The sequence below is a fragment of the Callorhinus ursinus genome, unplaced genomic scaffold, assembly GCF_003265705.2.
Source record: "Callorhinus ursinus isolate GAN/ISIS: 27379988/994484 unplaced genomic scaffold, GSC_fseal_2.0 scaffold79, whole genome shotgun sequence".
Lineage (NCBI taxonomy): Eukaryota > Metazoa > Chordata > Mammalia > Carnivora > Otariidae > Callorhinus > Callorhinus ursinus.
The window spans coordinates 3,205,314-3,215,468 of record NW_027397141.1 but is presented as its reverse complement, the minus strand read 5'-3'; the positions used below and the strand labels follow the sequence as shown (position 1 = coordinate 3,215,468).

Below are 10,155 nucleotides of genomic sequence, written 5' to 3'. Positions count from 1 at the left end.
TGACGCTGATCCAGGGACGGACTGAGAGCAGGGCGTTATGTGGGGGTGACCCCAGGTGGTGCAAGCAAGGCAGCCGGACAGAGACGTCGGGAAGGGTTGCAGCCAGGTCAGTGGTCCCAACGAGCAGACTGTCACTGTGGGGCCCTGGGCTCAGTCCCATGTGGGCCCTCCTGGAGCGGGCGGAGCACCCTTGGGAGCTGCCCCACCTGAAGGCTGAGTGGCTGTGTGGTGCTTGTCCACCACGGCGTGTGGGGCTGCCTGGGGTGCTGACCCCACACAAGAGGCCCCCTCCACGTGGTGGACACCTCTTGCCGTCAGAGGGAGCCCTGGGCAGAGTTCCAGGGGTTTGATGAAGGCCTCTGGCCAGCAGTGGCACGGGGACAGGCAGGGGACCATGCACCTATCTCAGCATTGTAGACCCCTCCCAAGGCATCCCCCTGCCCTGGACCACCCTCACCAAGAGTCTTCCTGACACTCTCCGAAGACTGCCAACCTTGGCTCATGATGCCCCCTTTCTTGGAAAGCCCCTTCCCTACCTGGTAAGCGATCAGCCCTGTGAGGTGTGGCTGCAACCGGACTTCCGCCGCAAAACTCGGTGCAATCCTTGAGTTGATTCCTCAGCCCTGCTCGGTGAGCCCACAGCGCACACCTCACCCAGACCTCTCTCCTTGCCTTGCCTCTCGGGCTGCTCATCGTGTTCCTGTCCTGCCCAGGGCCACGAGCATGTGCACTGCTCAAGGTCACAGACGAGCTGCTCACCGCATCAGGCTCTTGGTGCCTGCATGTGACATCCGCATAACTGGGGGCGCTCACCTACCTCCTATGGCTAATGGGCCGCATGCACGCACACGCAGATGACACTTTAAATGAAAATTTATACACACATGTTCCTATCAGATATTTTTTAAATCCTATTTTAAATTCACAGAGAGAAGTTTACTTTTCAGAGAAAAGTGGTAAGAAACATTTATATATTCAAAAATATAATTAACCCCCTCCCCCACTTACCTTTTTTGCACATTTAGATTTCTGAATTCCAAGCTATTCTGAAGCAGATACGTCTGCCTATCACCTCAGGAGGGCTGGTGAGTGGCACATGGATACAATGTTTCTCAGTAAGATGTGATTATGCTATCACACAGAAAAACAAGAAAAGCCCAGGCCTGAGGGGCCCGTCTTCCTTTTGTGCCATGAGAAAGTCTTTAATACGGTGGTGTGACATAAATGGGGGTGCAGCACCCCCTGCCCTCCGCCCCAGTGTATCAGAAAGACTTGGCCATGCAGAATTTGAAAAAGCATTTCAGCATTCCAGTTGCTTGTAATTATTTCAGATGTGGTGCTTCACTCGTTCAGGTGTTTCAGCTCCTATCAACAGAGCGTCGGGTCGCTGTGCATGTCGCCAGTGAAGAAGCCGAGGTTTACGCGGTGGTACTTGACCGTGGTTCCGCTAACAGCCCTTCACACGTCTTTTCAACAAGAATGCTGGAGGAAGGGACTGGAGACAAGGAAACCAGCATGAAATGATTTCCAGGAGAGCGTTTTCTGTGAAGTTTCCTCTTGCTGAGGCTGTGGATGGCCAACTAGCCACGGGCCAGGCTGGTTCCCCGTTTCCTCGCTGGCCCCTTTGACCTTATCTTGGGGTTGACGGGGCGTATGGCTGCAGGCATATTCTGATCTGCCAGGCTTGGGGGTGTGTGTGGGTTGATTAAAGTAAACCAAAAAGAGGGGCGCCTGGGGGGCTCAGTCGGTTAAGCGTCTGCCTTCAGCTCCGGTCATGATCCCAGGGTCTTGGGATCGAGCCTCACATCAGGCTCTCTGCTCAGTGGGGAGCCTGCTTCTCCCTTTGCTCTTCCCCCCTCCTCTCTCTCTCTCTCTCAAATAAATAAATAAAATCTTTAAAAAAAACCCGCAAAAGATGCACACAGTCTCATCCCCCCACACACACCTACACACACTTAGACACACACACACGAGCGCACACACACATTCAAATCTTCAAACACAGAACAACCTGTAATCAAGGAAACCTTTTAAAAACCTTTTAAATGACAGTTATTCCTCAAACATGTATTTTACATTATGTTGTGCTGTGATGTACTCGGATGGTGAGTTCATCTTCAGACGATCTCAAGCTTCTAAGTGACCTAAGGTAGGATGGTCGGGTGGTTTCCAACCCGGGTTCTCTGAAGATGCTTCAAGGAGAAGGGCTGTGGCAGGTGGTTTCCCTCAGCTTACGCTCTGGCTGGAGCAGACCCCTGGTCACCTGCTTCCATGTTGGGGTTCAAAGTGCTATTTCCCTGATCTGTCCAACTCCTCTTATTTTTCAACATAATAAAAGCAAGACCAAAGGTGCTGCAGATCTCCTCCAGAGGGTGGGCAGCCGGGGTGTGCTGGTCTGTGCGGACCACTGCAGCAGAGCACTGTGTGTGGACATTTACCGTCTCATGGTGTGGAGGCCACAGGTCAGATCAAGGTGTCGGCAGGGCTGGCTTCTTCTGAAGCCGCGAGGGACAACCTGCTCCGTGCTCCCTCCCAGCTGCTGGTAGTTTCTGGCGATCCCTGGTGTATTTTGGCTTGTAGAAGCATCACCCCACCGCTGCCTCCACGTCCACCTCACATTCTCCCTGTGTCCAAACTTCCATTTTATGAGGACACCACTCATAATGGATTAGGAGCAGGATTTACAAGGACACCACATCGTAACAGATGACCGCATCCTAATTTGATCATCTGCTAGAACTTTTTCAGATAAGGTCAGCCTCATAGGTCCTGGGGCCTTAGGACTTCAACATCTCCACAGGGGCCATGAGAGCAGGTAGAAAACAGGCCTCCCGCCTCTCTGTAGATCTGCGTCCATTCCTGGAGCTCTGTGCTGGAATGCTTTCTAGAGATTACGGTTTTTCTTACTTCAAAACAAGGACTTAACAACGATTGCAATTTCATCTTTGAGAGTATGACCTTTCTCTAGATTCTCTACGATTAAAATGCCAAGATACCTAGGGTCCTGCAGGTTGATGGAAAGGTGGGTAAGCAGTGGGCACCACTATGGTCCAAAGAGGCAGCAAAATGAGTGTTTGCTCCCTTCTGCCAGCCTGGAGGAAGCTTCTGGGTGAGGTGTGGGGAAAGGGTTGGGATAATGGTTGGCAGAAAATGCTCTGGAATTCATCCAGGGCTGACCCCAGCAGGTGCTGCCTGGAGGGAAGGGGGAGGTCTCTGAGTTAGCTTCCATGTGCGTCACAGGGACCGGATGGGTGGGAATGGCCTGCGCCCGTCCACACGGAAGATAATCACGGGCGGACACACATCTGCTGTCACTGGGTCAGTAACAAGAAGGTCCATCCTCACTTCTTTCATGCTCTCTCACAGAGAAGCTGAGACTCAGGTGGGCCTGAAAATCGCCCGACCTTTCCATCCAATAAATAGTATGGAAACGTGGCACATTTGTGTCGTATCTGGCCCTGGTTGAACTTGAGTGTGAATGAAGATCTTGTGACCTGACTCATTCACGTCATCTCCTCTTTGCTCTGCCTTTTGAAATGGCAGCTATTTTATCAGGTTTTTCCTCACATCAAACGATTAGAAAAGGTAAAATATTGTGCCAAGGGAGCTGGGTTAGAAACAGACCCTGCGGTCATCACTGTGAGGTTTACGGCACTTGTGACGGAAGATGACATGTTCGGGGGCGGGGGGGCGGGATGACATCCAGGAGAAGAAGAGCAGAGACCGGGGGGTCAAGCTGTTCTGGGTCTCGTGGGGGTGGCGAGCGGCCCCTCCGCAGCGAGGGCTGTGCTGGGCTGGCGGACAGGAAACACGGGGCTGTGGGGCACCAGCTCTTTCCCCTGGGCTCCGGCCAGAGCTCTCCGGTCACGCACCTTAGGGTGCAGCCACGACTCTCAGCAGTCTGCAGCTCGGCCTGTGTTTCACGCAGCGAGTGCGAACACACGCAATGGCGCAGGTGCTGTCCGGGTACAGCGGGGGCGAGCCGTCATTCTCACCCCACAGGGCACAGTGGTGTGTTGGCACGACCAATAAAAACGGAAGGAGCCAATCCCGCGAATGCGCTTCTATCAGATTAGCAAACGGCCGCTCACGCAGGGAGGGTGGCAGGCAGAACACGGGAAGAGACTCCTTGTCCGTCTGGGAGACAGGGGGCTGCCACGGCGAAGAGGGGCGGACTCCCGCAGCCCGTGTCTGCGCGCGTACGGCGTGCGACAAACCCCCCAGGCACTGCGGGGCTCGCAGGACCTGTAACAAAAATCATGACGTGAGGCCATTCTGGGACTGATTTCCTGAAGCGACCTCTGTGCATTTCTGGGATGGCTCGGTGCAGACCGGGGCTGCCCCTGCTGGGGGCTGTGGCTGGGGCCGGTGCGAGGAGACTCCTTCCAGCATGCTCTCCGCTGCCCCTCAACTGTGCATCCTGTGCCATCATCACTTTCTGAGAAGAAACAGGTAAGTGGAGACCCAGGCACAGGTCTCTGACATCTCTGATGAAGCAAGGTGTGATCACAATCCAGTTTGTAGTAATTGTGGGATTTCACCTGCTAGGCAATTGTCCTGGGCCTGAGCGCATCACCCAGGGACAGGCTGGCATGGGCGTCTCCATCCACACCCGATGTGTCCTTCCTAGGACACACCGATGTCGCCATGTGGTTAAATGTCCCTTTCAGGGACACAGGCAGGCCGCCAGCTGGACTGTCCACCCAGCGGCTGCTAGATGATAGGGCACAACCAGCCACGTTTCTATTGAATGTAAATGGTATTCTGTGTAAGGCCTAAAATTAAGACTCAATGTCATGTGCTACCTTGGTATCTGGTGTCCCTGGGAGGGTCTCAGAAGGCCTCACGGCAGGTCCCCTCCCAACTCTGCATCCGCGGATAAGGTCCCCCAGCCAAACAGCCTTCCTTATCACGGGGACCAGGCGCATACCTGCTCAGTCCTGAGCAGTGGGCTTCCGTTCCCTGCCAGCCCGTGGAATCATTCCAACAAGGCAGCCGCGCGCTCCCAGGGGAACCAGGGCCACCCCCCGCACGGTGCCTGCCTGTTCACCCTGTCGGACGGAGGGGCCCCGAGCGGCCATGTGCGGCGCGTGTGGTCCCCTCCCTGGGCTGAGTGTGTGTGACTCCAGCTTGCTGTCCAGCTCCTCTGTCCCGCCTCCGGTCGGGGGTCCAGCCACCCTGGCGACCTTCGGGCAGGAATCCTCATCATCAACGGAGGGCAGAAGAGGTGGGCAGGCACGGCTCGGGGCAGCCCTGGCGTGGTAGCAGGAGCAAAGAATAACCAGATCGCACCACGGGACACGTTTATAACAAAATCTGGTAATGTTCTGGTGAAGGACTGGGTATTTATTACTCCCTTTGTGAGGTGCTCTCCTCCCGGCTCTGGGTCCCTGCTCCCTCCTGGGAGAGAAAAAGCTAAAACTAGCACATCAAACCCAAACCTTCTCCTCCCAGATTTAACATTTTAAAAATGGGACGTACCTAAAAACCCATCAGGAAGGGCTTATGGAGGAACTGAGGGCAACGGCCCCGGGTCCGGCCCGCTCCCGCGCTCAGGTAAAAGGAGTGGGCGCACCTGCATGCGGGCACAGAAGAAAGCCTGTGTGCTTAGAGGAAAGCTGAACGCGGAGCAATCCCATTTCTCATTACACAGTGGCATGAGGCGGGAAAGGAGGACGACACGGTCTGTGATCAGCGGGGCCACAACTGTGCAGTGACCTTTACAAATTTTTGTTAAAACATCAGAAACTCTCTTGCTGTTAGTTATAAATGTAACAGTAATGTTTATTTAGGTTGCTGTAATCTAACGTGATAGAAACACTCAGAATATGAAGTGCTTTATTTCTTCCTAACAGATGGGCCTGTAGGGGTTGGAACAGCGTGACTTGGGACGCAGAATGGGGTGCTGCCTGCCGGCCGGCAGCCCACCACCCACATCTACACCACTCGCGGCGCATCTGTGATTACCACTGTCTGTTCTAGGCACAGCCCCAGGCCTCCTGTACTGCCATTTACTTAATACTTTCTTTAAAGTGACTTCAAAATGGCTCACTTCTTGTACTTAGCTAAGCAACAATACTGCTGAAATCTTGGGTTTGATGTGCTCGTTTTAGCTTTTTCTCTCCCAGTATAGGTTAGAATAAATATATAACCATTAAAATAAAAATGCCTCTTTCAGTATCAGCTCAGATCCCTGCAGCGGTGGGAGAAGCATGCAGAACCAGCGAGAACGGGTCTGTAGGAGACGCGGGGTCTGGTGAGTGGGCCATGGCCTGGCTGAGGATGTGGGGAGTGGGGCATGGGGGGGGGGTCCCAGCATGGACCCTGGTGCTGAGACCACATTGGGGTAGGAGATGCTACTGCATAGCAATGCTCAGAAATTGGGGCATTTGGGTTAGAATTTAGATTTTTTTCCTGATTAGTACAGTTAACCCAGATATAATTTTTGTTTTTGAGAAATGCTATTAGAAGTCTTTGTAAAATGTGTGGGAATGTTTTCCTGCCTTGGTGAATATAGAAAAGGAACACAAACTGGTGTTTCTTTGCTGATTCTGGATTTTGCAGATTTATGGGTCGTTGTCCAGAATATTAATCCTCATGATAAAATGGTAAAAGCGTGTATGGATGCATACAGGTTTTCCTTGCCTCGGGGCCGGCCAGGAGCCAGTGATGGTGGACGCAGGCACCACCACCAGACAGAGCAGAAGGATCGAGGCCTGGTTCACCCAGGTGAACCCTGTGCACACCCAGCGTAGGGACCCAGAGGCGCAATGGACGGCACTAGGAAAGCAAGAATGTAGTTGTCACTCTCCTCCCCGACTTCCCCCGAAAGTGAAGCCATGCCCCAGAGGCCGCAGGGCGGGGCACACGCGGCCTTGCACATCTGTGTGGTCAGGGCCTAAAAGAAATCCCGTAGTCATAGACTGTCCGTTTTCATGAGCGTGGAGATTACGGCCTGCAGAGCCCGCACACGGAATTTTCTGGACCGGTATCATGCAACAGCATCGTTTTCGGCCGGGAGGCAGCAGAAAGGTGACCGGGCACAATGGGCCCCTGGCCATGTTTCTGCCCTGCAGACACGAGGTGCCTCGCTCAGCAACACGGCACCAGGGCAGCGAGGGACGGGACGTTTGCACACGGACACGTGCCCAGGGTGACCTGGCGAGGCTGTACCCGATTCCAGCGCTCACACTCACCCACGCTTCCAGTCCCAGGACTTCGTGCCACAAGCGCTCTCGGAGCGTGTGCCCGCGTGAGGCAAGTTCGCTGGAGGGCTGTTGGCACAGCTGGAAGTGACTTCTGCAAAAGGCAGTCAGAAGGAGCTCAAATGTCCCGTGGTATTTTTTGGTTAAAAAAATAAACTACAAAACCATCTGCACAAGCAAATACGGTGCGTCTATTGAAAAGCGAAAGAATGAAGTGCATATCTGTGTGACTTAGAAGGAGAGCTGCAGTTTATCATTAAGCAAAAATCAAGTTGTGAAACTGTGGGAAGAGCGACAGTCCGTGTTTGTCTAAAAATGATAAGGTAGGACCGTAATAAATAGAGTAGGAGGCCAAAGGCGCATGCCTCGGGCTGTGCACAGCGGGGGCCCTCGCGTACCAGGCAGCAGGGAGCGTTCGCCTGCGCAGGAAAGAAGGCCTCCCGCGCTTTTAACTCCAGGACTTATCTGACGGATCTTACAATCCACGTTTTCTCTATTTGTCACAAATGTAATGTGTTGGCTTCGGAGAGAGAAGTCAGTGTGCGTGTGGCGGACGTGTGCCCAAAGGGGAGGGGAACACGCCTGCGCTCCCGGCTGTGTCGGCCGCCGAGGACCGCAGCGGGCACTGGAAGTGAACGCCGGCGGAGAAGTCGGGAGCGTGCCGGCTGAGGAGTTTAACGCACCTGACTTACTTAGTGTGGCCTTTCTTTATTCTTCTCAATGTATCTTAATGACTGAGACAATTAATGAAGAACTTTTCCTCCCCCTCTGTCCGCCCCTCCCTCGATTACTCTCCCCTTCTTCCCTCTGTCCTTCCTCCCCTCTCCCCTCCTTCTCAATTTCTTTCTTCTTCGGGTCTTTGTAAGACTGAGCCTTCCCTGAAGGAAAGAATGGAACTCTGTGCGGAAGGGTCGACGCCCCGTGACCCAGGCAGGGATCCGTCGTGGCCCACGGGGCGGGGGCGGTGGGGACCGTGCATTTGAGATTAACCCAAATGAGCTCCGACGGCCCGGAGAGGGGGTGCCAGGCTCACGGCGGCCCGAACAAAGACGCTGTCCCACGGGGAGCCCCCCCGGCTTTGGGGGGACATGCTGGCCTGGGCCCCCCAGTTCATGCCGGGCCGGGATGGCCACAAGCCCTTCCCGAGAAGGCTCCCCCTCTGTTTCGAGGAACGGCGACAGTCACGGCAGCCGGCAGGGTGCTCTGCCACACCTCCACCAGCAAGTCCCCTCCGGGGAGAGCTGCCCTGGCCACAGGCGGGAACGACCCTGCTCCGTGCCCAGACCCAGGGCCACAGGGGCGAAGCTGTGGAGCCGGCGTCTTCCCCTCCCCTGCGCCTGGTGCTGTTTCTAGGCGGAGAGGCCGGACGGAGTCTGAAGAAGCGATGAGAGCAGGTGCTGTGTCATCCAGAAGCATTTTCACTACTTTGTTTACACGGAGATTTAGTTCAGCAGAAATCAGTAAGGAAGACCGTGAAAACACAACAATCCATTCTGGAAAATCCAAAGCAGCAGTATATGGAAGGTAGGTTCCAAAAAACACAAGCACCCCACACGTGTTCCTCGCATGCTAGAAACCAGAGCAGAAATAGCATTTCCTCCAAAACATGCTTCTCGGGACACCAGGTGAGGGTTCCAGAAGAATTAGACTGGAACGTGAGCTTGTCGCCCTGGGTTGGGATTTGGAGAGCACAGCCTTGGAAGATTATACAACAATCAAACGTAACAAATTCTATAACCGTCAATTTTAAATTGTGCATTCCAAATTGATATATTCTACACAAATAAAAGGACCTGATTTTGGGCTTTGAGCGCAGCCGCCTGCCTGTGTGCCGTGCAGTGCCGTCTGACTTCCTAAAAAGCGCGGAGCCTTTCTCCTGGGTGCACCTGCCTACCTTGGAAAATGCCAGGGGCTCTTGTCAGACAGCTCTGTGCGCTGCCGGGGCTTCGGTCACTGGCAGCACTGGGCGGGAGCAGGTGGGGCGTGGGGGGTGCGGAAGCCAAATGGCCCTGGGCCTCAGCACCTCACCAAGGGAAGGGTCCCCTCGCTGGGCCGCCTCCACATTGTGCGACAGGCAGAGCCCCGGAATGGACGGGAGGGCCCGGACCCCGGGCAGGACTCAGAATTCCTCCTACTTACGCAAATGCTCCCTGGGATGAAGCCCCCCTTGAAGTCGGCATGCAGGGGGTGAACACATTACCCACAGGTAGGTAATCGGACAATATTGTGGACGCGCCTGTCACATCTCGGTCTATATGACTTTGGGAAAGTTGCTGGAGTTCTCTGACCCTCAACTTCCCCATCTAGAAAATGGGGCGTTCCTGGTACTTCCCTCCCGGGGCCGTGAGGGTGCGAGTCAGGGGCTCGGGACAGGCTGGCAGCCAGGACCACCGTCCCCATGGACGCTCCGTTCACACAGATGGCACATGTTAGACATTCCGCCGCAGCGGCGGGCTCCCCAGACTAAGCTCATTACCGGAGCAGACACAAGGGAGCTTTCTCTGAGGGCCGCGGGGCTGCTCACCGGCAACAGCAGCAAACAGCAAACCCACTGTGGCTTTAGTTTCTGTTCTCATAAACAGAAGTGTAGAAGGATCCAGTCACATACTTTTAAGATAATTGATAAGAAGAAAAGCTACAGCCACTGAACACGAGAAGTAACGATCGCGTCGCTTCAGTTCAAGGTACGAGTTAACCTGGAAAGTTCAGGGGCGCAGTGGGGGCTGTGAAGAAGGGGTGAGCAGGGGCAGCAAAGCATGCAGGGAGGGGGGCCGGGGGGGCCGCACGGTGCAGGGAGGGGGCAGGGACACACACAGCGCAGGGGGCCCTCCAGGGACCAGGGGAGGGGGGGTGGCTCGGCCCCCCCTTTCCGAGGAGTCGTGGGCTTCACGCTGGCTTTCCCCTCGTCCCGGCACCCCTGGAAACCAGCTAGTGCCCAGACAGTTCACGG

General features: G+C 54.8%; 1 long non-coding RNA gene across 1 annotated transcript; it reads left to right on the top strand.

Annotated features, from left to right (window-relative positions):
• The first annotated feature begins 4,998 nt into the window (after positions 1 to 4,998).
• Positions 4,999 to 7,386, top strand: LOC112826598 (uncharacterized). The gene is made up of 3 exons (XR_003208988.2): positions 4,999 to 5,319; positions 6,179 to 6,256; positions 6,635 to 7,386. It is a non-coding gene; the product is annotated as an uncharacterized lncRNA (long non-coding RNA).
• The last annotated feature ends 2,769 nt before the right edge of the window (positions 7,387 to 10,155 follow it).